The 11916-nt window shown below is 41.4% G+C and overlaps 1 long non-coding RNA gene across 1 annotated transcript; it reads left to right on the forward strand.

The window, feature by feature from the left end:
* Window positions 1-2063: 2063 nt before the first annotated feature.
* On the forward strand, window positions 2064-8212 carry LOC140704921 (uncharacterized). The gene is made up of 2 exons (XR_012084414.2): window positions 2064-2267; window positions 7218-8212. It is a non-coding gene; the product is annotated as an uncharacterized LOC140704921 (long non-coding RNA).
* The last annotated feature ends 3704 nt before the right edge of the window (window positions 8213-11916 follow it).

The raw sequence follows: 11916 nt of genomic DNA on the forward strand, positions 1-11916 counted from the left end.
AGTGCGATCAAATCATAATCTTTTTTTTCAAATTGTGCCACAATATTCCTATCATTGAAAAACTGTCCAAGCCCCCCCATTTTTTGTTGTTGAAGAAGTCCCTTATTGTCTTTAGCTGCTTCCCCCTCATCACAAACCAATCAAAAGTAAGTGAGAGGAATTTTCCATCAACTATATTGAATGTGTATGTTGGGGTTAGACAAGGGAATGAACTACAGTTCAGAGGTTCAACTTCATTTGGCACAACACCCACAGGTTCTGCACATTCCTCTTCCACCTCCTTTGCATGCTCATACATTACCCAGCTGAAGCACATTTCCCTCCACCACCTCATCTGTGTGATTGCCCACTCACCAATCACAGTGTGCGCTTCCCTCCTCCACCTCCTATGGTGGCTGCCCACTCAAAGGTAGAGCTGCACTCTTCCCTGCCCTGCCTCCTCATCTGAATGGGTGACCACCAGAGGAGGTGGAGGAGAGAAAAGCACACTGTGAAAAATAAGTGGGCAGTCACACTGAGGAGGCAGGAAAGGGAAGCGTTCTTTGGACGGGTAATTGGCAAGCATGCAGAAGAAGCGGGAGAGGGAAGTGCACCCGTGGAACACCTGGGCAGGCACTACGCTGAACTGGATTGAACCACTGAATGACAGTTTGTGCCCATCTCTAGTTGGGGGGCAAAGTAGTTACATGTCTGGTTAGAAATCTGCATGTAGCACATGGGCTGCACTTTGCTTGCCCCCCCGATACACTCATTTGGGGAGTCTAGCATGTAATTTGGCCCCTAATTGGTAAAGCAAAGTGTGCTTTGTATTCAGTCAACTGCTTCAGTGTTCACACATGTTTTCTGTTCTGCCTACAAGTTCTTCCACATAGCTGCATGAAGTTGTGTTGTAAATATTGCTAGGCATTATGCCCATTCATGTGCTTTATAAAAAAACAGAGCCTTGCAAAAGGAGAAGGGAGGACATTAATAAATCAAATCATAAAGGAATATTTCTTACATGGTTGTTTTTTCCCCCCTGGCCTTTAGCCACATCTATTTAAAAGCCAACATTTAGCCATTTTTGAAAAGAAAGACTGTCATTTCCTAAAATGTCATGAGGGACTTTGGAAAATGTTTTGCTGAACTCAAGACATATCACATTTACAGCATTCCCACAATCCACTAAACAAGTAGGATGAATTTGACATGATTTATCCTTGATAAAGAAGTGTGCTGAAGTATCCCTCACATTGTTTTGTCTGTCAAAAATAGCAGTTCCTTTGCTCACCTGTTTAATACAAGCAAGTTAAGAAACTCCAAAGGTTAAGTGATGGGTTACTGATTAGTGTATACCACACTTGGGCTCAAAGGATTCTAGAACATTACATTTAATGGGGGGGGGTGTCATGAAAGTTAAGATTTGATGTGATCTGGTTGAGTTTCTTCGTTTTCTGGATTGGTACAGTATAATGTCATTGCTTCTATTTGTACTGTTAGTCATAGACTTGTTTCATGTAATACTAAGCTGTGTTTAAGAAGTGCATTTTTCACTGTGTTCCTAGCCATGTGTCCATATGTCATTAGCTGCTTTGCACAGACAGATAGTATGATGTAGCAGATAGACTCGGTAGACATTTGAGTTCTAAAGAACTATGTTTAAATCTCTGCTAAATCAGATGAAGTTACTTAGGAGGGTAGAAGCATGACTGTTTACATAGTGAGTAGCATTACTCCTCTCAGCCTTTCCTATCCTGTAGGATTTTAGTAAGAACAAAATTGCATAATTTCTACTGAGTTTGTTGGAGGAATGGCAAAATACAAGTGTACTAAATTAGTGGAAGAAAGTGAAAAAAGGCAAATGGAATGTACATTCCAGCCAGTGTAAGTTTTATATATGCATTGCAATGTGGTGTAAAAGCAAGTTAGAGATCATAGTACACCATGGCTGGTGCGTTTCACTCCGTCCACATTGCATAAGACTCCTGGCAAAACATGCATAAAGCACATAAAATTCTTTTTATGTTTTCTTGTGTTGGCATCTTTCCCAATATACTCTTTCTTATTGTATTCAACAACTGCAGAGGATGTTCACATCTGGAAATCCTTCTACCTGTATTGCTTTTTGAATGATATCCATCTAAAACTCCCAAAGAAAATCACGACCTTTCAGAATTTCCTTGGCTACTGTATGGATCTCTGCAAGAATATACTAGTTTTCTTCTTTGGGAATATTGGACATCCTTCAGTCTGCACTTATTGGAAGACTTTCTAGACTAATGTCCAAGGTAAGTTGACTCTGCTCCATACAATGCTTGGAAGTCAGATTCTCAAGAGATAGCAGAAATGTGACATGACATCCTTGGAACTTCTATGTGAAGATGGCCTGCTACAATTCACCAAAAATATGGAGAATCATTAGTCTTTGTGGCTTGGATTAACTGTGATCAGGCCTCCTCTTTTCCCCTCTGTCTAGTGCTTTATACTGTTATTTTGATGCTGCAGTGCAGGAGGGATTACCCTGACATTGCTAGCCCAGTACTATTTAAATCTTGTTCCTAACTGTTTCTTTGCTCCTGTGTGCACGGAATCAAACCAGAGATTTAAGTATTTTATGGATGAATAAAGACCAGTTAGGCAGAGATATTTTAACAATATATCTTGCCACCCCAAAGAGAACTGTGAATAGGGTTGAAAGCAAGTGTCAGGTGATGTGGCAATAATCATGTTACTATGGGACATGGTGGTGCTGCAAGCTAAACCGCAGAAGCCTCTGTGCTGCAGGGTCAGAAGACCAGCAGTCGTAAGATCGAATCCACACGACAGAGTGAGCTCCCATTGCTTTGTCCCAGCTCCTCGCCAACCTAGTAGTTGGAAAGCATGCAAATACAAGTAGATAAATAGGTACCACCATGGTGGGAAGGTAAAATGGCGTTTCCTAGTCATGCTAGCCACGTGACAACGGAAACTGTCTTCAGACAAGCACTGGCTCTATGTCTTGAAAACAGGATGAGCACCGTGCCCTAGAGTCAGACACGACTGGACTAAAAATGTCAAGGGGAACCTTTATCTTTACCTTATAGAGTTCTGTTGCTTCAGTTCAGTTAAGAAAATACAGGCTCTGTTCATCTATTTTCCTGGTCCATTTAATTCTGATATATAGATTACTTGATCCCTAATAGTTAGTTTCAGAAGAATTGTTGTGTGTGTGTGTGTGTGTGTGTGTGTGGGGTTACTGTCCTGGCATGTCCCAACTTCCATTTAGGTTACTAAATTTAACAGATTACGAGAGGCCAGGATAAAGTCACTAGTATTTGCTCCACTTCCTGATTAGTGTGTTAGCTCCCGTAGAAATATGCCATTTGTGATGAAATAAGTTTACAGAAGTTTAAACGTTAACAAGGGCTCTCCAGCAGTTTGACAGGTATTGTGGGTTCTCTTAATGGACTTCATTGGGATCAAATTTGCAGACTGATTTCTCTATTTGTACCACACCTTTCAAAAAACATCATCCCACTTATTTGGCTAAAACAAAAGATGCTTTAAAACCATTTTCCTGTGGCAAAATGTTGGCCTACATGACCTTCAAGGTCCCCCCCCCCCATTTCTGTTACTGTATGCACATGTGTATTATGGCTAGTTAGGTACTTCAAGTATGGAACAGTAACTTCAGTTGCATGGGTCTGTGGGCCTCCTACAGTAAGGTTGGGACCCAGACTTACCTGATCCTGTGTTGAGGCTGGAGCATCAGCTGGGGCTCTCCTGTGGTGGCTGGGAGGCAAGATGGCAGCTGCCACATGGTGACGGGTGAGAAGGAGCATGGGAGGCCCATGCTAGGCCCGCTGACACTGCTTCCAGTCAGTGATTGACTGGCTCAGGGAGAGGGGGCAAGGTGTCCTGCCAGTAGACCTGAAGGTCGGGGTTTCCATTCCAGGCTGCCATTACAGGTTAAAAGAGGGTGAGCTGAGGCAGGGAGCTTCAGTTTGCTGGAGTGCAAGTTTCCCAACCCTCCCACCCTACATGGTTGCACTAATTTCCTGGTGGCACCCAGGATGACTTAGAGCCACTGTTGTTCTTCTTCTTATGTTTCCAATTGTCACAACTCAGAGGGCATTTTTAGGCATTGGGATGAATCCAACTGGTTGTTGGGCAGCAGGCAGGAACCTGTTTGTCCAAATGGGGGAGAAATCCCCACAGAGGAACCAGGGGTTGGACACCAGATCTGCCCCAGTTTGTTGGGGGGGGGAGATTTGCCCTTACTTGTAAGTGGTGGTGGGACCATGGAGTGCCATATGTCTGTGTGGCCCCCGAGGAAACTGCCACCCCAATAGGTCTCTCAAGGAGAGAGTGGTCTGTCTCCCAATATGGTGGATCCAACCCAGTGCTTGCCCAGGATGACTGCTGCTGTGATCAATAAAGTTGTGGCCTTTTTTCCCAATTAAATGATGTTTGTGTCAGTTATTCCGGGTCCAGTTGGCCATCAAACAAATAACACTGTTAGATATGGCCCATCATAATTGAAACATCCTGACCTTTTGGGAGGTTAAACAAGCATGAAAAACTTTTAATACAAAATGTTGAACAAAAGGTTTTTGATTAATTGGACTGCTGTAGCTCTTTGCTTCAATTAACAAAATGTCTTGGTCCTGCCCTAGTTCCATATTAATCCTTTTCTGCTGAAAAGCAATGCCTTAATCTGCCTTCAATGCTTACACTCTATCCTATGCCCTGGGATGTGCTCACCATCCCTCTAGTATATGGCTAACCTTGGTCTTCACTTTGTTTATTTCCTTTGTAGTGTTTGTACTACAGCTTTTTCTTTTTCTGTGAAGATGGGCATTGCGGGATTGGAGCAGGCAGTACATTGATATGCTGAGTGTCCAATGAGATGGCAGTGATATGCCAGCCAATGGCAAGATAGAAATGCCTCAAGGACCAAAGTGTGGCAGGAGCCCTTGGTTTTGTTGCTTTATCTCACTGCAAAATCTTCCCAGTTTTTTCTCAGAGCTTCTGCATTGAGATAGTTCACTTTCTCAATTTGTACATATAAAGGTAAAGGTAAAGGTTCCCCTTGACATTTTTAGTCCAGTTGTGTCTGACTCTAAGGGGCGGTGCTCATCCTGTTTTTCAAGCCATAGAGCCAGCGCTTGTCCGAAGACAGTTTCCATTGCCACGTGGCCAGCATGACTAGGGAGTGCTGTTTTACCTTCCCACCGAGGTGGTACCTATTTATTTACTTGCATTTACATGCTTTCGAACTGCTAGGTTGGCGAGGAGCTGGGACAAAGTGACGGGAGCTCACTTCATCATGTGGATTTGATCTTACGACTGCTGGTCTTCTGACCCTGCAGCATAGGCTTCTGCGGTAGCCCACAGCGCCTCCACGTCCCGTTGTACATATAAAACACCTCCTTAAATCTTCAATTGCTTCCTCACCCTTCTCTGATATCTCCAGGGTTGGGCTAATAGCTCAGTTTTGCTTTCTATCATCCACCATTAAAAAAAAAAAACTTCTAAAAGAAGTTGGTAGTTTTCATTAAAAAATGAACCAAAAGAAATTCTCAAACATTTGGACTGGCCATATATTCAGTGCATGAAGTATTCTCAGCATAGTGCGACCCCTATCATACTTACTTGCCATGTAATCATTAAAGGGAGAAAGTGCAAACATGGTATACTGGGCAGTGCTTTATTGCATCAGCTAGGGCTCTGGATTGGTTTTGCCTATAGAAACAATGTGCTCCTTGTCTTAGTTTTGTTTCCTGTCATTTCCTTTGTTTCTCAATGTTTTTTTCCATGCCTCCACCTGCCTAGCATACCAACCTTTGCTGGAATCTTTCAATCAAATCTGCTTTTTTCCCTGCATGGATGGGCATCAAGGGAATGCTGCCACTGTATGATGTGACAACCCTAACTATGGGCATTCATTCCCCTTCATCCTACCATTTCTCTCCCCCCCCCCCCCAAGCTCCAATTCTTGCCATTGCTAGTAGCTGGATTTGTAGCAGCTATTGATGTTCCATTTTTCATCTGCCTCCCTGCTTCTGTTCTTTTCCCTCTACACCAAACATTTCTGCTTAGTGCATCAGTAGTATTATGAATAACAATGTCATATCACAATAGCAACAAATTGTAAGCTTCATTTAATGGCTATTCCTTTGTGAGAGAGTGATCTTACTTTGTACTTATACAGACTAGTATTGCTAAATACCCACTCCTCTCAAGGGGAGAGTGAATGATATGGAGTCTGTCAGCAAACAGAGGTAGCGACCTTAATCCAGTACCAAAAATATGACTGACTACACAAAGATTCAGACCCAGACTTTTAAGAGGTAAATAATGCCTTCTGCCTGGATCAGCAAATCTGTCAATTTAGTTTCCTCCTACATTTGAAAGCTTTTAATCTCAAATTCTTTTTGATGCATTTAGGAAGAAATTTGCTTCCAGACAAGGCTTTTATCCTGCAATCGCCCTGCTTCATGCACAGAGTTATATGGGGGGTCCAGACATTACTGCTCTCCATTTGTTACTTTTCTCTGTTTTCCCACAGCTTTTATCTCTCTCTCTCCAACCCCCCCCCCCCCAGGTTTCGAAAGAAAAATACACTCAGGAGGAAAAGATGGTAAAGCTGCACAAGATCTTTTGATTGGAATCATTAGCAGCTGCCCTTCTCAAAACACCCTGAGCCTTGTGGGTTATTATTATTATTTCACTTAGAAACAAAGCAAAACAAACCAGTGTCTATTTAGAATCTTTGTGTTGAAGCAAAAGGAAGCACAGAAATCAAGACAGGGTTTTACACCTTCATTTGTAAATGAATGGAACGAGCTTCCCTTCTCTGTGTTTGCCATGAATGCAAGCAGGTGCATTTCCTCTTTTGAAACCTCCTCCCTCAAGAATTTCTATCCAAGATTAAAGAATTCGCTGGACCATTTGAAGCAAAGGGGGCATGTTTTATACTTCAGTGACATTCTAGCAGCTGAGCTGTTCAACTGTTTCGTTCCTTGTTACAGTGCAATACGATAAACACTAGTATGAATCAGGGATCAGTTTACTGATAATGATGGCAGAGATGCAACCAGAACCCCTTTGAGATTAAAGAATGGGTTCTTAAGAGCTTAAATCAACTTAACACAGACAAAGCAACAACGCTAGCCAAGTGGGAAAAAAATCCAGAAAGTATAGGACACAAACACAGAAGAGGGCAAAACTTTAGCTTGTTTTTTTTTCTATTTCAGCTCCCAGAATATTCCAACAAGCATTTGCCTTGGCTCCTACATACATTTCCTCTCTCCTGTTAAAAGCATATGACGTCCAATAATGTCCCTACAATCTTTTGTCCAATTTAGTCTTCAAACTCTGATGTGAAACATCTGGGAGGTCTACTTTTCTTTTTAAAAACTCACATGCTTTCACAGATCAAACAGCAAGTGGGAGGTGGTTGAGAATTTACATTGGAAAAATACCGAAGGGAAGGATTAAGACTGCTCTCCTGGCATCATACAAGATCTAATCACACCATTCTAACACTCTTGGATTATGATGGCAGGTGGACTAAATCCACGAGAAATGGGAGTGCATTAGCCTTGATCGTTCTTCATGAGTTTCATCTGAAGAGGCAAGTTTCCTCTATCCATGAACAGTAGAAAACCGATGATTTTGGGAATAGGGGAACATCATGTATGCGTGGAAACTCTCTGTCTAATCAATAATGTTGTTTCTCCAGCATTCTGAATTGCACGGAGGACCTCTCATGACAAGGGAACTTTTCCTCTTCTGGAAGTTGTTTGATTTCCCTTTAAATACTGTAATAAAATAAGATACCTTGGTGCCAATAGGTGCTTTCCTTTCAATCTTAACTGCTTTCCAATCTGCTTCAGAAGTGTTGGAGGTGGCTGGGTGTAACTCAGCTTGCAATAAAAGATGCATGTCTTGCCTGGGGTGGAGCAGAAAGAGAAAGGGGAAGGCTTGGATTTCCTAGACTCTTCTTTACCAGGTCTGACTTTTGCTGACCTCTGATCAAGTTGATGTGTTTAGAGTTGCTGTTGTCACTTCCTTTCTTTCTCACATTTCTCTCTTGATCCTCTCTTGGAAAGCAAACATCTTTTCTTTGAACCCCAGAGATAGGGCAACTATGACTGCCAGCTTGGTTGGCTAAATCCAGGTTTCAGATCATCTTCTGTATTTCAAAGTATTTCTATAAATACTAGCTTGCTTGTTTTCCTAGAGTAAGGGTGTGAATACACAGCAAGGGAAATGCAAATTCAAGTGCATTCACTCAACTCAAACTGAAGTTGCACTAAGGGATTAGGTTTTCTTCAATTTAAGCAGACACACAGAAAATTCTTATTATGGTAACTCTACTGAAGTGCCTGTAGGTGGCATGGTCAGAGGAACTGCCTTAAGAAGGGTTTTCCTTCCTCAATTACTCATTTCTTCATCTTATCTCTTAAAAAAAAAAAACCCTTGCTGACTGGGAGAGCTCCATTAAACTGTAAAATATGTATAAATAAACAGGAGTTCAGCCCATGGAGAAAAACATGTAAAAAAGAAGTGTCTTGGAAGAGAGGTTTTGCTTGCTTTGAGTATGAGCTGGCACTACTAGTGTGTGTGCATTCCCTCTCATAGATCTGAAAAGATAATATTTTAAAAAATAGAAGCCTGGGCAGCAGAGGGGAAAAAGATATGGATGGAGGTGGTGGTATTGATCAGGCTTGTTTGCATTCTCCTTCATGTTGTGTGATCAACAGGAAAAAGAGAGAGAATCAGCCGCAGACCCATAATATTTCATGCATTTTTCACCAATGCGGTTGCTTCCTAAGTTTAGATATCTAGATGTTGCAGGCAAATAATGACATTGTTTTATAAGCAAATGAGATGTTCTACATAAATATATATGGATGATGTAATATTGTTGTGTGACCTGTTGAAGAACAAAACATCTGAAGGGCATAACTTCACCTCTTCCAGGCTGCCATAGAATATGAATCAATTTATGTGATCTCCCCCCCCCCAAAGATCTGTACCCAATAATGCACAGGATATTTTTTCCATAATTTTTAAATTTTTCTCCTTATAAAGGTAGGGTAGGTCAAGGGCCAGCTGGGGTAAGGGTACCCTTTGAGGGGGTGGATATGAACAGACACATTACAAATCAATATTTTACATAGTAATTCTATACATATCATAAAGAAATAAAGACAGTGAGCAAGAGGGAAAATCAAATTCAGACAAATATTTTGTAATTCTAATTATTAATTATGTAGCTGATGGTATTTATCCATCATTTATACTATCCCTTCTGCAGCCATACAGATAACTGTGTGTCAGTCTACTATTTTATCTACCTTGTATCCATGTATATAATTGCAACCAAATTTTCCAGTGGTCTTTTTTCTTTTCTTTTCTTTTTCTTTTTCTTCTTTTTTTTTTTGCATCTAGCCAATCTGACAGTATGTCCATTTCTGTAGTTTCAAGTATTTTATCTATTACTTTGTCTATTTGCGATGTTCTAGATTCCTTCCAGTGTTTGGCAAAAACTATTCTGGCTGCTGTTATAATATGAATAGTTAGATATGATTTTTCAGAGTCTAGTATATTTAGCAAATCTACTATTGTGGGCAAGAAGCCGGTAGAAGGAATGAAGTAGCCCTCATAGTCAACAAAAGAGTGGGAAAAGCTGTAATGGGATATAATGTCAAAAATGATATAATGTGATTGCAGACCTTGAGCCAGACATCCTGGAGAGTGAAGCCAAGTGGACCTTAGAAAGTTTGTCTAACAACAAGGCCCGTGGAGGTGATGGCATTCCAGTGGAACTATTTAAAATCTTAAAAGATGATGCTGTTAAGGTGCTACATTCAATATGCCAGCAAGTTTGAAAAACTCAGCAGTGGCCAGAGGACTGGAAAAGATAATCTACATCCCAATCCCAAAGAAGGGCAGTGCCAAAGAATGCTCCAACTATCGTGCAGTTGCACTCATTTCACACGCTAGCACAGTTATGCTCAAAATCCTCCAAGATAGGCTTCAGCAGTATGTGGACCAAGAACCCCCAGACGTACAAGCTGGGTTTCGAAGGGGCAGAGGAAGTAGAGACCAAATTGCTAACATGTGCTGGATTATGGAGAAAGCCAGAGAGTTCCAGAAAAACATCTAATTCTGCTTCATTGACTATGCAAAAGCCTTTCACAGTGTGTGGATCACAGCAAACTATGGCAAGTTCTTAAAGAAATGGGAGTGCCAGACCACCTTATCTATCTCCTGGGAAACCTATATGTGGGACAGGAAGCAACAGTTAGAACTGGATATGGAACATCGGATTGGTTCAAAATTGGGAAAGGATTACAACAAGGCTGTATATTGTCCTCCGGTTTATTTAACTTACATGCAGAATACATCGTGCAAAAGGCTGGACTGGAGGAATCCCAAGTCAGAATGAAGATTGCTGGAAGACATACCAACAATCTCCGATATGCATATGACACCACTCTGATGGCAGAAAGTGAGGAGGAATTAAGGAACCTTGTAATGAGGGTGAAAGAGAAGAGTGCAAAAAACGGTCTGAAGCTCAACATCAAAAAAACCCTAAGATCATGGCCACTGGTCCTATTACCTCATGGCAAATAGAAGGGGAAGATATGGAGGCAGTGACAGATTTTATTTTCTTGGGCTGCATGATCACTGCAGATGGGGACAGCAGCCACGAAATTAAAAGATGCCTGCTTCTTGGGAGGAAAGCAATGACAAACCTCAACAGCATCTTAAAAAGCAGAGACATCACCTTGCCATCAAAGGTCAAAGCTATGGTTTTTCCAGTAGCAATGTATGGAAGTGAGAGCTGGACCATAACGAAGGCTGACCACTGCAGAATTAATGCTTTTGAATTGTGGTGCTGGAGGAGACTCTTGAGAGTCCCCTGGACTACAAGGAGAACAAACCTATCTATTTTGAAGAAAATCAACCCTGCATGCTCACTGGAAGGACAGATCCTGAAGCTGAGGCTCCAATACTTTGGCCATCTCATGAGAAGAGAAGACTCTCTGGAAAAGACCCTGATGTTAGAAAAGTGTGAGGGCAATAGGAGGAGGGGATGACAGAGGACAAGATGGTTGGACAGTGTCATCGAAGCAACCAACATGAATTTGACCCAACTCCAGGAGGCAGTGGAAGACAAGAGGGCCTGGCGTGCTCTGGTCCATGGGGTCACAAAGAGTCGGACATGACTAAATGACTAAACAAACAATATGAGGCAAAATATTTAATAGGAATAATTCCTGCATGCATAGGATAGATTGAGAAATTATTGGACAAACTTGGTGGGCATTTGAAAAGTGTTAGTGATTTTGCAATTTTTTTTCTCCAGGGTAATATTCAAAACTCTGAGATGGGGAGGATGGTTAGACTGCTACAGGGTTACTTCATTATCATATCAAAGCAAGAGACATATAAAGGTTGCTAGTTTGAGATGCTTAGATAGTGATCCAATTAGCTTGCTTTTACACTTCCACCAAAAAGCTAATGCAATACGAAGTAGCATCTTGACCTTCTCAAGACCTCTCACTCTGCAAGAATCATACAGAATATATTTCTTTATTTACTTGTGCAATGGCAAATTTTGTTGTTGGAAAACATTCTGCACAGAATAAAATTAAATGTATGTTTGAATGTTCAGTCTGCAATTACATATAAAGCAAATCTAAAAGTGATTATATACGGTAGTGTGCACTCATTTTACACACTAGCAAGGTTATGCTCAAAATCCTACAAGGTAGGCTTCAGCAGTATGTGGATTGAGAACTCCCAGAAGTAGAAGCTGGATTTCGAAGGGACAGAGGAACTAGAGACCAAATTGCTAACATGTGCTGGATTATGGAGAAAGCCAAAGAGTTCCAGAAAAACAACTTTTGACCGTGGGGACCACAACAAACGATGGCA

This window comes from Pogona vitticeps, chromosome 2, assembly GCF_051106095.1.
Source record: "Pogona vitticeps strain Pit_001003342236 chromosome 2, PviZW2.1, whole genome shotgun sequence".
NCBI lineage: Eukaryota > Metazoa > Chordata > Lepidosauria > Squamata > Agamidae > Pogona > Pogona vitticeps.